At 36.6% G+C, this 23,764-nt stretch overlaps 1 long non-coding RNA gene across 1 annotated transcript in view; it reads right to left on the bottom strand.

Annotated features, from left to right (window-relative positions):
• The window catches only part of LOC148056737 (uncharacterized), a 288,773-nt gene that overhangs the window by 162,903 nt on the left and 102,106 nt on the right, over positions 1-23,764 (bottom strand). Inside the window, exon 2 of the long non-coding RNA XR_015702657.1 lies at positions 1,765-1,912. This is a non-coding gene — a long non-coding RNA (uncharacterized LOC148056737). The remainder of the gene's footprint in view (positions 1-1,764; positions 1,913-23,764) is intronic.

Genomic DNA, 23,764 nt, shown 5'->3' with positions numbered 1-23,764 from the left:
AACTTGTTCTGGTGCCTGACCATTCTCACCCTAAAAAAGTTCTATTCTATGTTTATATGGAATTTCTTGTACTTTGGTTTAGTCCCACTGGCTCTGGCTACCCCCATCTTTACCCAGTTTGGTATTTATACACATCGACAAGATCCTCCCAGAGCCTCCTCTTTCTGAGGCTAAACAATGGCAGCTTTCTCGGCCTCTCTCCATGGGACACAACCAGACACGGCACACCAGATGTGTGTCACCAATGCCGAGCAGAGAGGAAGAATCACCTCCCTTGACCCCCTGGCAATGCTCTTCCTAATACAGACAAGGATGCTGCTGGCCGCCTCAACTGCAAGGGCAGATCGCTGGCCCGCAGACCGCTTGCCCACCAAGACACCCCCACGTATTCTTCTGCAAAGCTGGGTGCCAGCCGGTCAGCCTCCAGCCTGTACTGGTGCATGGAATTACTCCTCCCCAGGTACAGGACTTCACACTCCCCTTTGGTGAACTTAGCAACATTCTTGTTTGCCCATTTCTCCAGCCTGTCGAGACCACCTTGAACAGCACCACAACTATCTGGTGTATCGTCATTTCTGATACATACAGACAACATACAATTCTGTGACAGTAATGGCACTCAACTCAATATGAACAAGCTTTTCATCAAATAAATATTACTTTCTGCAGCAGAGATAATTTATTCTTTGTGTATAATTGATTTGTGCCTGCACTTAAAAATGTCTTTTGAAATCCATATTATAACTAATACTGTCACATAATAAAAAGCAACACTTTTAATTTAAAGTTAATTATTTTCCATTATTCAACATTAGTAGACAAGGCAAGAACTCTAGCTTAGTGCCAGCACATAAAAGAAGTTATTCTGAACTTATAATACATGGGTTTAACAGCTTAATGTCAAGAAGCAATACTGTAAATTAAAAACTAAGTAAAAGGATTATAGTATCTCATATTTAGGAATTTCACATGACTACAGATAATTAAGGCAAGTGAAATATTTTTGCAGCATTGTTCTGAAATCTGCAATTATAAATAAAGTATTTTTACAGCAATAGCACAGGATTCTGTAATAACACTTTAGACATAAAATCACTATGGCATGTGAGACTCAGACTGCTGCATTTTTCAAGGTTTTGTGGGAGGTATTTCTATTTTTTTCTTCCTTTTATCACTACTACAAGACAGCTCGCTTCACCTAGCTTATCTAAACCACATCTGGAATTGGTAAAATCACAGGTATGACAGAGAAAGGGAACCTCATTCACTACACGTATGTAAAGGTGCTACTTTTGAGGCCTCTTTCAAGTGACTGTTTCAGAAATAGAAACCACATGTTGGCAACACATGATTCTTTACAGCTACTTCAAATTTGAAGAATAAAAACTCTTCATAAGACATGTGAAATAATTTGAGTGTTGACTCTCTGCAAATGCAAAAAGTTTTCAAAATGAACAAAACACCTGGAAATTAGCACTATCTCATTTTGAAGGTATTTATCCTCCAAAGAAAGATCATCCTCACAGCGGGCTAGAAGACAACTAATACTAAACTTGAGAGATGGAGAACTATGATCCCTTATGGAGTTTACAGAAGAAATTTAAAAGATAGTTTTTCACTCTCTGTGTATTCCTTATGCCTCAGATTATGCTTATTCAGAAACCTCTGTCAAAAAAATCACCCACAGGAAAAGTTCCCATCAGAGAACATGCTTAGAAGTATACCGTGATCTGCATTCTCATATAGATTTGGATTTGCACTTACCCCTTTTCCCTTACAAGCTTGGAAAGTATTGGGTTTTATGGCTAGTCTCCTCTTTGAAGTCTTTGGAGCTGTCCAGATGGCTTTAATATCCCCATCTCCTCCAAGAAGTATTCTATTCTCTCCTTAAACAGATTTATCGGGCACTCTCCTAATGAAGAAAAAAAAAAAAGGTAGTTTCACTTAATTATGTAAGTATGTCCTTGATAGACTAAGACTCACGTACAACAATTAGCACCTTGTCTCAATAAGACCTATGACCATGTGATACTGTTTGGCATGTTTCACTGGACCTCAGTGTTCTCTTATCGGTTTGAACATTAAAGACATACATGACGTGTGCATAGTTATATGTATACACCCCTCATTACTAGCTCTTAACTGAGGAAAGACATGATGGCTGTTAACTGCTTTAGGCTGCCTGACTGTATAGTTCTCATAGCATTAAGGGATATTTAAAGAAACCAACTCACATTTACTTCTGCCAAAGTAAGCCCACAAGTCCACAAACCCCACGACATAAATTACTACATTCGTGGCATATGGTTGCTTTTTTTGACAGAATGCGTCCAGATCTATTCAGTCACTCAATCAATTCTCCCTTCATAGCGCACAGATTGTAATCATCTGATAGCCTCATATTCTACAGTTAATATACCATAACTGCCGATTAAAACAGCCAACTCCTAAAGATTTTTATCTTATTTTAAGCATATACGCACACACTACATATACGGTGTAACAGACCACTGGCAATATGCTTAAAGAACTGTCAATCACATTAATTAATAACAAATAAACAGTACAGTTATATGCCTATGGAAGTCATCACATCCCTGAATACAGACAGATGAACCATTGCATCGGAGTCCCTTCAGCTGGCACAGGAAGTTTTCAAAATAATTGCCCTTTAGTCATTACAAGATTACTTTTATTTTAATGGATGCCGGTGTGTGAAGGAGAATATAGAACCAAATTTTATTTCTGAAATGTCTGCATCAATAAAGGTGCCTAATTAAGGTATTCATTAAAGTATACAAAGTTAACTTAACAGGAAAAAATCTAGAGTGTACTATTACATTTCCCCATTAAACTAATTTAATTTGGTTACAACGCAAATTCTAATAAGATGATATTATTAACTAGTTCAATTTCAAAATATCTTATGTTTATTTTTATTATGTTACTAAGCAGAGTAGCAATTGACTTAATTTATTTTATTAAATAAGATTTCTCAATTCGTTTAAAAAGGGACAATGGCCTATTTCTTTCCTTAGGCCGTTAGTGTGTTGCCATTTTAAACATTATATTATAGTTAAGGTTTTCAGCAATTCCACAGACTAGCATTCAAAACTACGTATACTTTTTTTACTCAAATCCGTCATTTGGTCTGCAGTTATATCATTTGTGAGTGTTAGTATCTATTGTCACTTATGAACAAGGGAAAGATCTGCATTTCAGTTGGTTACCTGTTCAGTTGGTTATTTTTTTCTTTCTTTCAGCTTTTACAAATAGACAATATAGACATTTCCATTATGATTTAAAATTATCATTGATGAAAAACTACAAAGCTATGTTTAATATTCTTCCAAAATGGAAACAGAAGAAATTTCCTTCATAACAAATCAAGGTACTTTCTGACTTTCTTCTGTGATGTTATACTCAGAACACAGAAAATGGGATATATAAGGTTCCAGTGGCAAATTCAAAACATCCTTGCCTAACATCTGGACATGGCTAGCTAGCATAAGACGGTTATGTGAAGTCATGCACAGTTTGCTAATCATGGGGCTTCTAGGGCTGCATTTAATCTCTGGGTCCTCAACGTATACTGCGTGTACCACCACCAGTGTACAAAGCATCATTCAAAACAGCGACCCATGTAGACGCGTCATTTTCAGTGATAGGAAGGAACTAGACATCACCATAACCACTGCCAATTCCATTATTAAAGAGGTTTTTAACCTCGTCTGAACACTCTGGAGCAGGAGCCTAATACTGAGATCACAAGAAAGAACATGCAGAAAGTTGTAATCCCTGCAAGCTGTACAAAATAACTCCTGAACACGCCTCTGTACCTTGGCCGTGTTAATTATCACCTCGGATTCCTCCCTTTCTTCCCCTGCTGGTACTAGCGTATTCTACCATCACTTCACTTGCTGGTTTTTTCCTTGCATATCTACTCTCTCAGATAGCCAACTCTGCATGGAGAGGCTTCACCATGTTCTCTGTACCTCACCTCATGTGATCTGCTAAATATTGATCTATTTAACATAGTATATGCATTAGAAAAATAAATACTGACAAAGTTTTGAAGCCCAATCTATTGATATGGTTCAAAACCCGGAACGTTAGCAAGAAGGTTATTCAGGTGTCAAACTAGGATGTAACCTAGTAAAAAACAAGCTACTTCTGTTAGTAATGAGTAAGTTGTTTTCCTCCCAAGACCTTAATCAAACAAACAAAATAAAGACTTTTCTAATAGCTAAGACAACATAAATGGATATTTCTTGTGGACAAGTAAAATAAATATTAAAAACCATAAATAAGTACATGAAAATAAGTATTTGTATAAGCCAAGGTTGTCCACTATTCCTATATTTCTTTTTAGTTCAGTACAGAAGATCTCAAAACTAAACATTTTGGTCACAGAGGTCGTATCAGTTTAAAAGCTTCCATCTGCTCTGCCACATTGATTTTCTAATGCACATAACGTGTTAAAATGAATATAGTCAATAGTTCAGCAGACCAGACAAATCAGAGGCCAGAAATGCTGCAAAGATTATCCTGATGCTTCACCAATCACAAGTATGGCCTAATGTCAGCAGATTAAAGGGATTTAATTTAATGTCAAGGGATTAAGTTTTATACTTCATTACAAGTGAAGTTAAACACTTCATAAGCAATTATAAGCAGTGGAATATGGCAGGAAATACATAAAACAAAATCATAATTTTGAGGAAAACGGTAGTTTAAGTTAGAAAGTGTGAACCAACAATTAAAATCTTGGGTGATCTCCCCTGCACCTCCCCTAATGTGGCAGAGGAATGGACGAAAGGCTGACACTGTGAATGGTAACGAAGAGAACAGCACAAGATCTCACCAGACTTGGAACAAAACTCCTCAGAATTCTGTTCAACGAGTCAGGCATAGCATTTCTCGATAATCTGGTACATTTACTGTGGCTCATGCAATACACATATTATTATTTATTGTCAGAGTTTAATTTCTAAAGAAAATTGTAAAAAGCCGACATTATGAACTTGTTCGAGCACCAAGTCTTAAAAAACACCTTCTTCTGTTACAAAATTAACTGATAATTTTAAATCTAAATAGAAATTTCACTCAAAACAGGCATTATTTTGTTTGTTTGCTTGCTTGTTCGTTCTAAGGCAAAAGGCTACCAGGGCCAGTGTTTATGAACACTAAACCAGAGTGTTTGCCGGGCCTTCAGGCAGGAAGCTCTACAGCACGCCCTCCTCTGCAAGTGAACGCTGACTTCCACAGGCTTTATCAGCCTGTCTGCATCAACAGTCATCACAGCTTATTCGCACAGAAAAGGTGGAAAAGGAAATTTCATAATAGTATTTATTACCAGTTTGGTTTTGCAGCTGTAGGAAACAACTGAGATTTTTTTCCCTCAATGGAAGTTATACTTTTTAGGTGTCTTTCCCCTACTGTTACCTAGCTCGGAAAAATATTACAACGTAAAACACAGTTCTCTGAAATAGCGGTTATCTGATTACACAAACTTCTTCTCATGCTCTTCTTTAAGCTAAGACTTCAAAATAGCAATATAATAGCATAACCTATAAAACAAACACTGAATTAAAGTACTTTGAGATGAAGAAGTTCTGCAATTTTGGAGACTGTGTCCATTCAAAAATGCAATTCTTTGAGCATACGGTCCAAAGTCCTAATTTTGGAAGGAGTAGTCTGGGTTCCTTTCAGCTGAAAGATGCCTTAAACTTCAGAAAATCTGAATCTGGCTTTGCTATTAACTCGCTCTCAGAGTATATGATGACACTTAAAGTACCTTCCTGCATTTCTTCTCATGTATCAATGTACGAAAGAGTAATGAGAGAAATTTGCTTGTTGATGCATTTAATAGTTCATTATCATCATCAGGGGTCAAAATATTAATCACCCTCATGTATTATGAAAAGAAAAAACACTAGTAACACAAAGTAAATGCTAGTAATTAGTGACACAAAGACAAAGTATGTGGATACACAGTGAAACAGTCTCTGGGTTCCACTGAGACACATGTGTAAGTATCATAAACTAGCGCCTAGTTACTGAATTTAGAATACAGAAGAGCATCAATGATATTAAGTTTAAAATTAGAAGTGTAATTAACTGAGAGTAGCCTATGTTATGTATGGGCTGGCTGCATATATCTGCAGTTCAAACGCTTGTCTTACCACTTCAAGGCAATATTTCTAAACTCTCTCCTACTGCTCTGGCTGGTCATACATACTCATGCCGTGGTCACTGCAGATCCAACTCACTTCTTTCAGCTTCTTTCCCCAATAGACAAGCAGATCCAGAATTTGAACTTACTTCAGAACTTGGCGTTATATATCTGAATACATAAAGGTGAATAAATTGCTATTTTACTCTGTTGTTGTTGTTGAACAAACAGAGGAACAACTGTTCACCTCTGCATATTGCATGAGGAGCACTTGTTTTTAATGATCTCTGGTAAGAAAATACAGACTTATTTTGAGATCGTGTACGATCAAGACTCCAATTAGTTTCACTGATGCAATCTACATGCTCATTTCCAGGAGTGGTGGAGCGAAAAAATTTGCTCACAAAAATTCATTTGTGTAAGCCAGTGATGGACAACACCCATCCATCACAGCACTAGGTGTTTAAAACCTTAGAAACAAATGGCAGTCTATAAAAGACTACAACAAAGTACTGGTAAACTTTAACGCTAGAATGCTGCAAATGCTGATTTATTTCCACAGAAGGCAAATTCAACACAGAATATAATTCATTAAGTAAATGCAAGGTTATATCAATGTCAACTTTCCAAAATACACAAGATAAAGCCAAAACAATGGAACCGCTAGTATATCTTAATCAGAAGGTTACAAAAGTATCGGTTCTACCTGGCTCCCCACTCCGAACTCTCCGTAACATCAGCAGGACTGGCAGAGGTGCCCATTAACACCCCACTGGCTCTGTACCTCTATAAGCAATGGACATAATCTGGAAAAGAGGCAAGCCAACAGCTTGTCTGGAGGACAGGGAGGAAGACACTAGCTATTACAAAATGAAATAGTAGTAGTAATAATAATAATAGCACTTCTCTAAGCTTCCTTAGAAATTTGGCTTACTCAAATGCTTTAGATCCAATTCTGATTCTAGAGATACAGCAGTAACTCAAACATTGTTATTTGGCATAATACGAACGCAGTTTACACAAGAACCAGATTCAGTGTGTTTACAAAGGTTGTTTAATGTCTTCACTGTTCTCTCATATACGAGAGCTTCATTCTGCAAGGCCAGTAAATGTCTTGGTGAGCCATGCTTGTGTAACTTGCTTGGTAATTCCAGTTTCTTCCTGAAGTACTTTAACCGGTTGGATAAAATACATTTTAATATTCAGTTGGGTTTTTGTTGCCTACAAAGTATCTACCATCTACAGAGTTGCTGTGCTTTTTCTAAGTACTTAATCTCAAAGTGAAAAGAAGCCCAAAGAAACGGCTCTGCTTGCAACTGAAAAGAAATGATCAAAACATCTAATCTTTCCCTCAGCATTCTCCCTAAAATTTTGCCCTGCCTTTATGAGTATTGGGAAAAAATACCTGAAACTAGTAACAGCACAGAGAAGATTTTTTTGTTGTTGACGTAGCTGTCAAGATTTCTCAATAAAAAAAAATGAAAGGAAATAATTTTATCAAAACAAAAAGTATCTTCAATGAAGCTATCTACATTGGAAACTCACTTCTTACCCTTTAGTGAACAATTCGTTACAGAGACTTCATGCTCCTGTCTTCTAATTGACACATTTTTTATATCCAGAGTGTTTTTCTGTTTCTTTGAATATATTCTGTCAGGCAGGACTTACATACAAAACAAAATTAATTTGGTTGAATCTCTAATTTGATTCTATTGATAAAAAAAATTCTGTCAAATGATTCAAACCATTCTGTCAACAAAACATCCCTGGCTACTTTCAGATCTTTTCTGTAGACGCAATTTACAAAAGAATATCTTTTCTTGAAAATCAATTTATAATTTTAAAATGTATAGTTCAAGAGCCTTATCTCCTAAAGTGTTGAATGTCTTTGTTAACATCTTCAACTCCCTCTGAAGGCACAAATGTGAGGGAAAAGTTATGCATTTTGCAGATTTATATTCTAAGCCATCACATGCATTACAATTTGCTCTGTCACACACTGTCTCTGTCTGTCTCCTGCATTTCTAACTTCTATTACTATATATCCTAGAAGAAGGTTTATCAGACAAAATAGACTCTGTTTATTTATTGGTGGCATTAAAATAAAAAGCCAGACTTACAAATGAGATAAGTAAAATTCCCTTCCTGATTTTAATAAAAATTAAGCTTTCTTCTAAAGTTTCATAAGCACCCTTTAGCTTCTCAAACAAATTGCTGAGCAAGAGAATTAGCTTTGGACAAAGTAGTAATTCTTTGGTATTTTACTGTGATAAAAAAAATTCTACAGAAATGCACTTGCAAAATATTTTGTGGAAACATAATTATTTTTTTTTTCTTCGTATTTGGCTTTTATTTCTGCATATTTAAGATAGAAAACGATAGCCGAGATCAATGTTACGGTCATTTCACAAAGCCTGACCATATTATTGGAAGTAACAATTTTGCTTCCGAGAGAGGAAGAGTCTGAAAAAGGAAGTAAATTCACACCCACTTAGGCACAGCTACAGTGTCTGCTCAAGACGCTCTCATCCAATGACACTCCTCAATTTCATTTTTTTATGGTAAAGGGGATAAGTTTGATGGAAATATAAAAAGGAGAATTGATTGCACGGTGCATTGAAAACCTCTGCCATCAACATTTGTAAGTGCTCCAAGGTTCTTTTTTAACTTTATTTACGTCTATAGCATTTTCCTGGCACAAACATAAGTATATAGGATGTGTATGTATGTTACATGGTTTCTAAAATCATTGTTCAGTTGTTAACTGCTATTTTTTTTACTGTTGCTTCTTTAAAGTGTAGCAGATACAGCTTAATTCTGGCACTGAAAGGATAATACATTACCCTCCAATAGCAATTAAACTCTTAAAGATGTGCAGTCAATTCTCATTGGCAGGTATTATTTTTCTTGTTTAAGAACAACAGGCCCCTCTACATAGTATAATGAAACCACGTACACAATATTATGCCACTATATACTTACCAGCACAGAGCCTAGATTGTCAAATAATTCTAAAATTCCGAAGTCATGTACAAGGAATGAAAGAGTGACTTCAATCAAGGGCATCATGGTCTCCATACCTGTTTACAATATGGACTCTATACATCATATTACTGACAAAACCCCCTGTTTTTTTTAAAAATGCTTGACTCTCTTGTTTTTAAAAGATTTTTTTTGTTGTTATAGGTCCTCAATGATTAGGAACACAAGTGCCATGGATTTCAGTGAGGCTTCCATTCATAAGTCTGTGGACTTGTGGAATGCAACTGCCTGTGCAAACTACACGGACTAGGAATTTCACATTCCTGTAAAGCTAGTTTCTGTCAGCACAATGAACCCTTCAATTAAAAAAACCCTACAAACAAGAGTCAAGAGAAAAAAAGAAGAGCTGCTGAGACAACAGCGCTACGTAAATCAAAGTAGTTCTAATGAATTCAGTGGAGCAAAGCCAACCCAGAGAAGCTAAAGATCTGTCCAAGTATATTGAACAAATCAATCAAAATTGAGCATTGTTGTTTTCTTACGCATCATAATAATATGATTTTAAGATCAGCTGATCTATGGGCTTAATTAATTTAGCTGTATCTCAGCATAGCGCAAAACATGTTTTCACTGGGAAACAAAGGACAACTCTATTGATCATGGGATGCTGAGATATTGTTAGTTTGACACTCCAGGCAGAATTCTGAGGGACAGTGTATATTCTCCTAGTTTCATGAAATAAAGATATCTCACGCAATTCAGAAGCTTTCTTCAGGGCTTTATCGAATCCCTAGATCCCCAACAGGGCTCTACGTATCCCCAGCAGAAAACGGTAAGGCTTAGAAGAGGTATACGCACACCCCTTCACAAAAAGTCCGTTCACTTACGTGTTCTGTCTGCAAGGCGAAATAATGGAAAATAAACTTCCTATGGAAGACAGTTGTGCTGCCCTCTTTATCCTCATCAAGACTTAGAAAAAGACGACAATAATACATGGGAAATCTGTCAGGAATGCTCTAAGGTGGGATTGTGGCCAAAGATAAAGTCTTGCACAACTTAAACCATCCTCTCTTTCTGGCCTACTTCTGAGAAGCTCAATAATTGTTGTAACTTTGTCTATAACATTACAGGTTCAAACTCACAAAAACAGAAACTGCATGATATTTCTTTCACCGTTACATCTTTTTATTTCAGGATTCCTCAGGAAACTTTATCGCTGCTTTAAAATGTAACAAATCTAGAGATATTTGGACAATAGTAACTCTTGTGGTTTTCACCTCTTTAGCCAATTTAACAAAACATTCTCCAAGAACTTGTTAAAAATATTTCTTATTTTAATCAGGCTTAGAGTTCTTTGCTTTGTCTTTTTTCCTATATATTAACTATCATCATTAACTACGTTAATAATGTATCATCAGACATTACGTAATTTGCAATATTCCATAAATTTAGTGCCGTGGCTGTGCTGTAAGTCACTTCTTGCACAACAGCCACATTTATAACTGTGACACTTCATTCACAGACCAAGGACTACACTCGTGAGAATTTACACTCATACCCTCAAATGGCTTCAATGTAAAGATAAGGGAGCAAAAATGGCAAGCATTTCAGTAAAAATCCACAAAATACCAGTCAAGAGTTCTCCTATTTCTTGAATTTATTACTTCAAGCTTACTTTTCTCTCAATTCTGGGGTGCAGAGAAGGGCAAGAAAAAGTAACCTCTCTATTCCTGTGGAGAACTTCTCACAGTAACAGGAACAGCTTCAAGGGTTATGGCAGAGTTCAAAAGCTGTAAGCGTAGCTCAAAGAAATATCATTGGGTTTACAATTTCAAACTTCATGACCAGAACACATTAACCTGACAGACAGTAGATGATCTCAGTGGTAAGAGACTGAACCCATTTAGAAGCAAAAGAACTGTCAGGGCGGGCGGGAATACGGAGAGTCTTCATTTACCATAAAACTAAAATGATTTCTGAGTTGTGGGAATAGACCTCTTTAATTACAGAGGTGGAAAAAATAGGCACAAGAGTTTTGATTTTCCAAGACACTGAAACTTCGGGTATCATTTATTTTTGTTCAAGTTGGGTTTGAAACACCCATTGTTATCATCATTGGATCACAGAAAGCGCAGGAAAATCTAGGGTTTCCCCATATACTTAACTCAGTATTTAAACTGTTGTATCAAGTCTGTTTATTAAAAAAAAGCACCTATCAATGTAAAAAAGGAAAACAAAATAGAAACGTTAAATTCCTTTTACAATATAGCAATTCTTTACTTACTATAATGATTAGCTGGATCTAAGCCACTTTTTAATCCAGAATACCAGAACCATACAATTTAATATAATTTCTCATCATACAGTGACTTTGCATCATATATAGCAAGTCATTTCATGCTCTGTAGAGTAAAAAATGTAGGTCAGGACCCACAGGCTATAGTCTAGCTATGCTGCTGTGAGTTTAACATATTATTCTTTTGGGAAAATAATAAAACAATTTAATTTCACACACAAGCCAATGATCTTCAAACATTCCTATTTCTTAAGAGTAAAAGGAGGCTGACACCTAAAGCCTGATTGCTGTGAAAGTCACCCTACTAGACACAAAAAGTTTTCAGTAGGAAAGCAAGTGGACAATGTTGAAGTTTTGCCTTGCTTGTACATGAAAGACATGACAATGGATCAGGAGAACCATAATTGATGCTGAAAACTGGCAGCCAGTTCATCTGCCTGTACATTTTACATCTACACACCTCCTTTCTGCTCTAACAGGTTTGCACTCAGCTGGTTTAACTGAATGGCTCCTAAAGAATAACAAGGCTTATCACTATCACTTACTTAAGCTAAATCACCTTTTCTTCTTTTAGGGATCTCTAACTGCAGTGGTCTCACTGTGTTTAGTATTCATTTACCAAATCAAATAATTGAGGTTAAAAGAGAAAGGGGGCCAGCAAAATTAGGAAGTCCTCATATGGTCCAACTTATTGGTTTAGTATGCATGTGAATGTTCCAGTTGTATGTTAGACAAATGACATGTTAAAAATGTTGGAAATGTTATGAATATTGGTGACAAGCTCTGCCTACTCGCGGTCTCACCTCCAGTGTCTCACCTCGGTGACAAATCTCTCAAACAATAAGCACAGCAGAATTTGAACGTGGGTCAAAGTCTGTATTAACCTTACCATTTCAGGAAAATACTCATTTCTTTAAACAGCTTTCTCCCGGAAAATTGGTGATGTGGTAGTCAAATCAGCAAGCCCTGTACTATATAACCAGCTTTGACAGGAGGGATGCTGGTCTATCTTACAGCACACAATTTTAGTCTGATTTCTCCAGGGATGACAGCTCAAGGGAGAAAACGTCAAGGACAGGAAGGTTTTCATGAGAATTAACATTGGGACCTGCCTCTGAAGTTCTGTTTAAGGTTCCTCTCTCCCTACCATTTGTATATGGATACACTGAATATTTCTTGTACCTGTGGAGATCTCAGGGGGCAAAGGTGTACACATCGCAGAGCTGCAGGACAAATCATGTTACGTTAGGAAAAGTATTTTAAAGATTCATTTTACACTGTTTACAGCTGCAGCATATTTACATGCAATACCTAATAATAAGTAATGTATCCTTGTTTAATCAGCACTATCCCTCTACACAGCAAGAGCAGTATACACGGTATCTATTCCATTACACCAATACAGAAAGGTGGTAAATAACGTTTTGGGTGTGTATTAGTATGCAATATCCCCAATGCTGCTTGTGCAAAATTCCGTTAGTCATGAGTCATGGTCATATATTTAATTTACAGTGTTCTGCAACCCTTCTGGCCATCCCATAAATTAAATCTATGAAGGCTCAAAGATGTCTGTAGTTTCATCTGCGGACAACAGAGATGATTCTTATCTAAGCAAGATTCCCACTAACTTCCCAAAACACTGCCACACGAAGACCAATGAATGGACCCATCAGGGCAAAGCCCCTCTGAACATAATCTAATACTTCACGGGCTACAGTTAAACTCAGGAATAAGGTTCATTCATTATGAAGCTGAAACACAGGCTATGAGAAGGCAGCCTGCGGTGCCTCAACAGAGGCGTTTCTTGAGAGTTGCCAAGAAGTTGCAGGCACATGCACTGCAGACAATTTTAGACTACCCAAATCAATAAGACCAACACAAAATATACTGCACACAAATTTGCAGCCACACTATTTACCCAGGTAAGCTCCTTTTTGACCTGAAAAAGGCTACTTGTCAACCTTTCCTTCTTCCTAACACCCCAAAAGGCTTAAAAACTAGTGACAGTTTATGGCAGCACTATGCCTGTCTTCACATGGGTCACACAAGTTGAGCCATACAATAGCAATCAGCTCAGAAAGATGGGGCACTAAGAAAATTTTCGTTATAGAAGATCCATTCAGATCCTGATTCATATTCCTCACCTGAATCAAGCAGATGTACTGCAATCTAGACAACCTGCCTCTTGGTGAATGCTCAATTTAATCATCAGGCTATTGGTGAGAAAACCCTCTTCAAAAGATCTTACACTAGTTTTAATTTCTTATGGAAAAAAATTAGCAAAGAAATTGAGAAATACATAGCAAACCTAATAAAAAAAGGTCAGTTTGAATATACAGATTATAAATTAGGTAGTTGTTTTGTGATAACAACTATTTTAAAACAATGGAAAATAGAAACCTGTGTAAATAACGGAAAGCATTTGAGTTCAACATTCTCCCATCAACAATAACAAATTATTCATTAGCTTTTCTCAATAGGGATGCACATAAAAACCATCTGGCTACCAATGAGCAATTCAATTTGATAAATCACAGTTTTACAGGTAGAAATGGAGGGAGTTTGTTGTTTTTTAAATCTTCAAGGATTTTAAATATGCTTGCCCACTTGTAAACTCTTGCAGTAGATTTCATTTAAACCTCAAAACGTTAGGACTTATTTTGATCTTGAACCAACAGCGGTGCAGATTACAATTGTAAACCACAAGCAAGAGCACTGTGAGTGCAAGTAAGCAAGGCACAAGTAACAAAAACTTACCCTCTACTGGAGTTCATTAGGGCTCATGATCCAACTAAATGTTTCTCAGAGATCCCATAGGAAAGAAAGGGGAAGAGAAAGGAAGAACATCTGAAAAACAGATGGTCACACCTCTTTCTTCAGTTAATGGTTAAATTCAGATATCTTGTCTGTGATTTAAAACTTTTGGGCACTTACATGTTACGAGTGCCAGACAGGACGGGCTAGCTACTTAAGAAACCATATCGTACTACACATAAAGGGTTCTCCTTCGCACCGTTCAGTCAAATATTGCAATACACTCTGGAAATCAGATGCAATTAAGCATACTGCTATTCAGCCATTACAATGAACAAGCTTCCCAATCTATCCACTCAGTAATTTAAAGCCACTTCATTACAGCTGTGCCTTTTAAAAAGTAATAGTATTATGAGTGCTTCTAGTTAAACTATTAGGTTTGTCTTCCAATTAAATTTACTCACTTATAAAGAGATGAGCATATCTGAAACTGAAATTGTCCCCATCCTAAGAACGTTTATACAGTTTCCTTTCCGAGAACTTATTTTAACACTTCAACAAGAAAAATCTGCTCATGTGAAGATAAAGCGCAACACCAGAGCAGCATGAACATGTGCAAGGTCGTTGTTCTGCCATGGTTCAGTCAGAGCACTGCAAATTATTTGTCTAATGTGCAAATTGCTGAGTTGCTAATAGCAAGATTCTTAACACTTTTAAGCACCGCAAAAGCAGATCTCCAGCTTCCCTAGTCTACGAGCCACAAACTGCAGTCAGATCATTTTCATGTATGCTTAACAATTTCAGTTACATATACTTCAGTCCTCAAAACACACCAAATGTTTTGGCCTTTTTCTGAAAGTACAAATTTTAAGAAAGCTTAAAGCCTCAATTCACGAAACAAAGACTATAAAAAGAAAAGAAAAAAGATAAAAAGAAGGAATGCCTGAGGCACCGCTTTCGTTCTGAAAGACTAAGGAAGAATGAGGCTTTTAAAATTACAGGCTAGGTGACTATGCTATTACAAATAACAGGCTGTACAGATATCAAGTCCATTTTAAATCTCCAAGTCTTTTCCTGCTGTTTGTAGTAATAGAAGCACCTTAAAAATATATTACACATATCTGAGAAAAAAACTTTACTTCCCCTACTTTTATTAGTCTTGCCTTCCGTCTTATTAAATTACACCAACCCCCATTTAAATGTTTTTTTTACATTTAAGAATGCTACTTAATCGTATTTCTTTCCAAATACAGGTGCACTTTTCACCATGTATTTTGCACTCAACACTTGGACATAAACACATTTGCTCAAAATAGCATCAATTATGTATATATATTTATTTAATATGCCATACACAGTTAAATCCACAGAATAATTTGCTAAAAGGATAATCACCTGAGAGCTCCAAAAATTAACGGTTACTATCTGAAGATCTGACAGCATAAATAGCGAGTACTGCATTTAGGAACGTAAGTATTTTGCTAATGACGACGTGGAATGCCAGCAGAACTCCATATATGCGGTAAAGAACAGAACTCTTCTTCTAACATTTTTCAAAGCAGGATTAGCTTCATGTTACAACAAAGGAAGCTGACGTGAAGGACATTATATGACCCAGAAAATTCACCTCGCTAGTCAGTAACAAAGGCAGAAACAGAATCCAGTTCTTCTGAACTGGATTTTTTAAGTTTCCATTCAAAATAGCCATTTATCTCTCGTGAACACTAAGGGGAGGGTAGGAAAATTTTTTTTTTAAAAATCAAGCATTAAAAATGTAGGCAATAACAAATAGGAGAAATCGGTTTCTCCAAGAGGCAAAAAGCTTCTGTCTTGACTGAAGACAGGGTTTCATTCAGTGTATTTGATTTGTAACACACAAAAGTTTGCCTACGTCCATACATAAAATACATACTACATATAACTGTAGAAAAGGTTCAAGATATGGAATTGCAAATAGTCAAATGTACAAAATCAAGCGGCCCCTAGCCTTCGGTCCTGCGCTTTGTACAAAACAGAAGCCCTGCTTTTTAGGTAGTCTACATAACGATGAGTAGATAGATGAGATGCCAGTATTTCAAGTCTTAAGGCGGTGCTAGCAAATGAATTGATAAGTTGATATATACACAATTTGTTCTTTCTGAACATGTTAGAATTAAAATACTAGGGAGGTGGAGACAAGTCACCTACAGAAAATATTACTTTGGTGTGGCCTGAAAGCTTACAGCCAAGTTAGCTGTTGATACAAAGAGGAAAGATCTGCTGACCATAGCACAGTTTTGTCTATATTCATCATATGTCTATGTAATTATTGTCTAATATTATATAAATACCTATATTTATAGGCAGAAACTGGGACTCTTAGTCTCACAACTCCTTTATTCTCTTATTTATAGGATCTACTTATTCTAGCTAAAAAAGAAAAAGCAGACTGACAATCAGTTTATTCCAAGCTGTTCCAATTATGTAGTCACTTGATTTGAAGCGTGAATAGTTTGAATATGATATAAGAAAAGCGCTGGAATGGAAATAGCTGTTGACAGGCTCCCACCTATGGGAAACGGGAAACATATCTACTGTTTTAGGGTATTGTCATGAAACAGCCACTCAAGTCTCCAGAGACTCTTTCAGGATTCCAGGGAAATATTAGAAGGCTCAAACTTTCTTTTCTCTAAGGTTTTTATTAGAAGAAAGTCATTCAAATTCAAACACTCCAATAAACAAGCAGGCAAGCAGAGTTAGTTACAAGTCCTTGAGGTACTACAAACCAGGCAAATGTTTAGTGTATCTCAAAACTATTAAACTCAGCATAGATGCATTCTTTCTTGTAATGTAATGCTTAATTACTCCCTTTTTTGCAATGCTATGAATACCTTTAAAGAATAACATGCCCTAGAAATTTCTGTTATACAATAATCATTATCAAGTACTGGTCATTAAAAACCTGTTGTGGCTAACCAATAATAGTTGAACTTTTGCTATGTTACTTTACGCTACTTACTACTCCAGACACTTATGACCAACATTAATTTAAGCAGCTACGTACTGAACAAGTATGTTGAAACAGATTTCTTTTAACAGAAACCTGGTAAACGTTAGGCATGTTTTGAAACCAGGGCATGCCTTTAGTTCCTAGGCACACATACTACTAAATGTCCACCAAACAAGTATCTACATGTTGGAGGGTGTTTGGCTCTATTGAAATATGAAAGTTGCTACCCTTTAAGACTGACATTATTTTATTTCTAAGGGGAAATTTGCTAAGCAGGAAATTTTAGCAAATGCGTTCACTGGCTGGCACTTTAATTTTTCCTTACACATTTGAAGTATAAGACATTAAATTTAAGATTTATCTTTAATCTTCATATTAGAAATGAAGAGGAAGATGATGTTTCAGTTTCCTTAAAACTGAAAGACATCTGAAATAGCTAGATGCACTCAAAGGAGTAGTTAAAGAAACGTACTGTAGAAATGCCTTTTAAGCACCTTCAGTGTTTTTCATAATAGACTCCAGCTGTAGATTGCTCAAGAACTACACAACACTTTTTAACCTTACAATGGAAACGTTTAAGGGTAACGATCCTCTCTGCCTGTTCGATGACTGTACTTGTGCAGGAAGTAGACTGAAAAGCATTTTTTGTGGCCACTACATTTTCTACTTTTTCAATCCCAATAATGCCAGCAAGCAAAGAGAGAAGAAAACCTGGGAACAAAGTACCTAAGCAAAACATCAAGGTGATTTTATTCACCACATATTGTTCCTTTAAAAGAAAGTCCTGGGCAGCAAACTAGACGACTGCCTCCTTGCTGGTCTGGTGGGCTTGAGGAACCCCTTCAAAGGAGCCAGGATTACATCTCCTCTCTCCAGAGGGCATGCGAGGCAAACACAACAAGGGGAAAGTCGACTGGGCAAGGACAGACCTCCAACACGGTAAAGAGACCCTGTGGAAAGGAACCTGGAGCAGATGCACGGGCAGACCTCAAAAGTGACGGAAAGAACTGTCTTTAGGCCCAAAAGAGAGTATTTATGCAATGCACAGCCACTGAACATTGCAAGCCTGGAAGCCCAGGAAGTAGGCAGATATTAAAAAAAAATAATAATCATTAAAAAATTGTCTTAAACTTTTATTTCTATTTTGACACTATAAAACTTGTGGTACAAGTTGCATCTTAATAAAGCTCAGCCCTTGAAAGTCAAAACCTTTTGCTATATTTAGGGAGCTGGAAACAAGGAAGCTCTTGGTCTCAACACACTTAATTTCTAACTTCCCCACTCATAACAGCTATGACACTGGATAATCAACTACTATTTTGGGTGCAAATATGCTTTTACCTTCTCATTTAAACTTGCTCACTCTGAAGGACAGAAGTTCACCTACAGCCACCACTCCCACCCTAACCAGAGTGAAAGAAAACAAAACCAAATCTCAAAAAAAACCCACAGCAATAGATCTCTCTCAAGAAAACATCCACAGGTACTAAAAAAAGGAGCTATAAACCTAATAACAAAAATGTGACCATCAACACTGTGGTCTGTTCTTTGTACAGTTTTGCTGCAGCAACTGACACGTCTCAAACATTTGATTTCCAGTTTTGTTCTATGTCCTCCCGAGGAAAACCATGCACAGCAGGGCCATTGCTCACAGTATCAGTGTTCTCACACTGCCAGGTCAGTTGAAATGATCAGGAAAGCTGTATTTGAAAGTTGCCAGACCCTCTCAACTTGGCAGCGTATCCTGAAAATGAACACACTAACCTTAACTATGGCCATACACTATATTCAGATCTCCAGAGCCCCTAGAGTAGCACCTTCTGTTTTTCTAAACCAGGATGAAATGCAAATAGAGCAATATGCCAAACTCTGGAAATACAGAGTTTATTTACTCATGCATAAACGGCCTAACTGGAAGCTGGTACATAACAGGCTAAATGAGCAACTAAATCACTTCTCAGAGTACAATATGATGGGGGCAGGGAGGGCAGAAACCAGACAGGAATCGAGACGTAATTTGTCCACACAGAAATATAATTTAAGATATATATTTTTAATTTCTGCTGACAGTTGTTCAAATGGTCTTATCTTGGCAGGGGGGGAAGGGAAATTATCCTGTTCTTTCCCACTCCAGCGGGGCACAGTCCGCCATTTGAGCGACCTTAGTTCAAGGAGTAAGAGTTCCGCACCGTGGAGCAAGGGAAGGCCATCACAGCACTGACACACAGACACTCCGGCCGGTGGGTTTACTCTATTATATTCCATTTTGTCTCTCCTGCAGGGACTTTGTAAAGAACCTTTCATCTGCCCTGCCAGCCAGAGGCATCAGAGCTAGAACCTCACCCAGCTGTAGTAAGAACAAGGAAATATTTTAAAGAAATGGGCATAGAAATTAATATGCATAGAAATAAACTACTGAAATAGGCATTAAGAAAACTACTTATCATCAGTAGGATATTTTACTAATAAATATGTTTACTGTCCTACTGATTACAAAGCATCTCTGGTGATGTTTCTTCTCAGTTGCTTATTTTTTATTCTACAATTGTACAATGTCTGGCACGATGGGGTTCTGATCTCAGCTGGGGCCTCTCACCACTATCATCATAGCAATCTAAAAAATGGTGACAGAAATGCTCTCTATCAGTAAAGAATGTATGTGTACGCGTGTGTGTAGAGAGAGATATATATGCACACACAAAAACATATATGTATTCCATTTTCCTGAACCTTGGTGACCTCTTCACCTTGATTTCTTGAAAAGACAGTGTTTTACATGCACTTCCTTATGAACAAAAAAACAATTATTATTTACACTTAAAAGGCTTGCATCCAAGGTTCTCCAGGTATCAATAAAAATGACTCTCAATACATTAATGAAGTGCACTAAGAAAGAACCGCTAAGCTCTTTGGCAGGTGGATGAACTTAAACAGAATGCTTTTCCAAATATTATCAGTAGGACAGATGGAATCATGAAACTGTTTCTATTTCCGAAACAAAACATGTGGGAGTTCTGCTTTTAACTGTCTCATATCTTATTCCTTATTAAAAAAATTATAAATATGCAATAAATGAAAACTCTTTTCACATATAAAATTTATTGCTCATTAATTCAACTTGATATTATACTGATGAAGATTTCTGACGTAATGCTTTTTATTTACAGTTTTCATAAAAGATTGTTTAGAAAATTCCAGCCGATACACACTGTTCTATTATTTCAATGAGTTTCTCACTAAAAAAAATTGCATTGACATAATGAATTCATAAGGGTAAAAGGTGAATTAAACTTTTTTTGATTTTGGCCCAAAGTCGTAAAACCAAGCAACAACATAGAGCCATAGAAAATATTTTATAATCTAAAAAGGCAAAAACATTCTTTACATCAACCCTCTTTATCTTAATTAAATGAATGTTTATCCATTTGCATAAGGAAGTAAATGTACACATAACTAAAATTTTTTTTTACAAAGTATAGTGTGGTATCATATTCAGGGATGTGCTGCCCCGTTGGCTGCAACTGAAATAAATATTAAGGAAAAACTGGAGCTAATTCAGTATAAATCTGAGCTGTCATGTCACGCGTCCATGTCAGTCCAAGTGTCTCCACAGTCCATCTGTTTGGATGACAAATATTCAGAATACAAACGTGCTGCCCAATGAGGAAATCACTGACACCAGCTGGGAACCAGATCTGTGCTCAGAAGAGAAAACTAGAAATTAAAGAGGTAAGCACTGATCAAATACATTCAAAATCCAGACAGCAGGGGTTTGTCACAGTTGTGCCTAAACAGTTACTATCTCTCACCAAACGAAGCACCAAATGAGCTTAAAGACCAAAGAAGCTACATACGTGACGGACCACATGGGACAGGGGTTTTTCACACAGCTTCGCATTTACTTTAACGCCCAATGTCTAGCCCAAGTTCTCAGAGATTACCATGGCCTGTGCAATTACTACAATCAGCCCCCAATAAACTAAACTTAGCGGCAGAGGTCTGACAGCGCAGATGAGCTGATGGTGCCGGCTTTTAAACTATGCAACAGCTAAAACTAGCAGTGGATTAGAGAGGGGCAAAATGGTGGGACAACACAGCCCCAAAACAATACGCTTGCATATGATGCCATAACGAAGCAGTAACGTGCATTGACTCATTGCTCACAGCTGAACAAAACATGCAGTACCCGATTTCTCGTTCCTCAAATGATTCTTTCACTTGTTGCTTTCTGAAACCTTGATTCTATGATTTGGCTGGTCATCAAAGTTTTTATCTTTTTAAAATTTCAGGCAGAGCCCAAAGCCAACTGAAGTCATTTGTTATCCACAAAGACTTTCTCAAGCCTTGAATAATCCCCTTTGTGGACAGTTATTCATTTTACATGATACTGTTCTGAAGCAACACCAAATGAATGATACTACATCCTAATATATGCTGGGCTGAAGAAAGCTGGCTGCTTGAGTCAAAGAGGAGATAATGACATAAAAGAGAAACCCACACTGCAGGAATAAAAGTCAGAAACTCAGAAAAACACCGTCTGAATTCCAACACTGGAGTTAAGAAACTGAAGTACGGAATATCAAATATGTGGGTTTTCTTTTGCCATTCCACAGAACTGTTTCTTATTTTGCATAGATTCATATTTCTCTTGTTCTGTCTAAAGTAAAGGATGAACAGTTTAGCGAAGTCTGTCTCTTTATGGATTTAGTTGTCATACAGCCCAGGAAAGGACAGACTCCAAAGAGGAAAATCTTTCAATGTGTTTTAGCAAGTGGAAATCTTGAGAAAATCATAATCTTGTGCAATAGTCCTTTGAATCATAAATTTCTATGTCGATCCTCAGGAAGGGAGTTGAGACAGGGAAAATGTAGCACCTGTAATTTGCCCACGACTTGGGAGCTCAAAGGAGATTTGATTTTTGGATTACGGTACAGCAACCTGGTGATAACATCCAGAAGAGGAATCTTTATTATATTAATATGGTAACTGAAATCTCTGTATTTAATGTATTAAGACCATAGCCACACATTCATCCCTGCTTCCTAATGCGGTAAGAGGAATGTTGGTTGGTTGATCACTTCACAAAAATAAAGGCAAAAATATCACCAACATAACTCTGAAAAGATAAATATATTCCAAATACAAATATTCAGACATTGATCTTCTCCAGCTACAAAGGTATAGATCCAAATTCAATAGTCCAAAATGACATACTTTAAGATATTTGTAAAGTACTTTTCTAATAAATGGATGCTGGATCTTACCACCTAGGACCCTCGCTTCTCTGCTTTTCTACTGGTAAGGTCTGAAGGTTAATTTTGCAGGATACACAATGCTGACTACTCAGTATACTTGAGTGTACTGACAGTAGCCTGTCCCTTCATTTTGCACAACCAATTCCATGACAATTTTGCACGTTAAAAAAAAAGCACGGATAATTTGATTATGTCCTCTAAATATAAAGCCTGCAAATTCAAATTACTGTATATATGCACAGTAAATATACATCTGTAAAAAGTATATGATAACAAAAGATTGATACAGAAAAATCTAGACTTACTCAATTTAACGACCATTTACTACATTAAAAATCAAAATGAGCACTCCTAATTTTTGAGTATCAGCATCACGGTCAGGCTCTTAATTGCTCAAAGCCCTTATGTCAAACAGTAACAAATACTTTTTGACATAAACAATGATAACAGTTCAGATAAACATTTTTAATTTTCTTGATGGGAGCTTTAACATCTGCATTCTAGGTATCTTACAACAGTACACTGAGTAACATGATTGCCAGTAGAAATTTTTATATGAAATTTCTTTTGTTTTGGAAGAGAAAATGCATTCTGTCTTCCATAAATGCCCTTTGACTATCAATTTTAAGCATATGTTAAAATAGTTTTTTAAATCTCATGTTTGAAGCTTCTGTGTTGATAACGTTAATCACACTTTCTCCACTTCTTTCACACTATTTAATTTTGGTTCCATTTTCCAATGACTTTGCAGCAGATATTTTCTGTGATATGTTTTTTTAAGTGTATCAAAGTAAGAAAAAGAATCCATGAATCATCAGGTAGAATATTTTGTAATACATTTTTCGCTTTCTATTTTCTGTATTGATTTACGTATTTACAGTGATTTATTTTCACAACAAAGGACTTATCAATAAATTGGCTATGTACATTTGAAGATCAAGTAAAGAAATTCATTTCTATTGTATTAACTTAAACACTGAGTTTAAGATCCTTTTTTTCTTGATATAAACTCCTGAAAATCATTATTAGATAGTAAGATAAATTAAATATAAATTTAGAAAACACAAATCTAATAAGCACGTAGAGCTCATTGGTAAAAATCTTTAGAATTTGAGTTGTTAGGGCTCAACCGAACATCTTGCTTTCACAAAGGGAACTTCCTCCAACTCAAAGCTTGAAATCAGCTGAAATTAGCAAATGGTCAGGAACTGAACACGTAGCTAGAAGAAGGTTTCAGAGCTTCCTTGAGTCACCACATGCACACAACCCAGGCAGGCCTGCACATATTATTTCCACTGTGAGGACCTTTCCTG

Source organism: Nipponia nippon, unplaced genomic scaffold (assembly GCF_047370975.1).
Source record: "Nipponia nippon isolate SJK-2023a ecotype South Korea unplaced genomic scaffold, ASM4737097v1 scaffold_12, whole genome shotgun sequence".
In the NCBI taxonomy this organism is placed as follows: domain Eukaryota; kingdom Metazoa; phylum Chordata; class Aves; order Pelecaniformes; family Threskiornithidae; genus Nipponia; species Nipponia nippon.
Note: the sequence above shows the minus strand (reverse complement) of the source record. Positions and strands in the feature narration are given on the sequence as shown.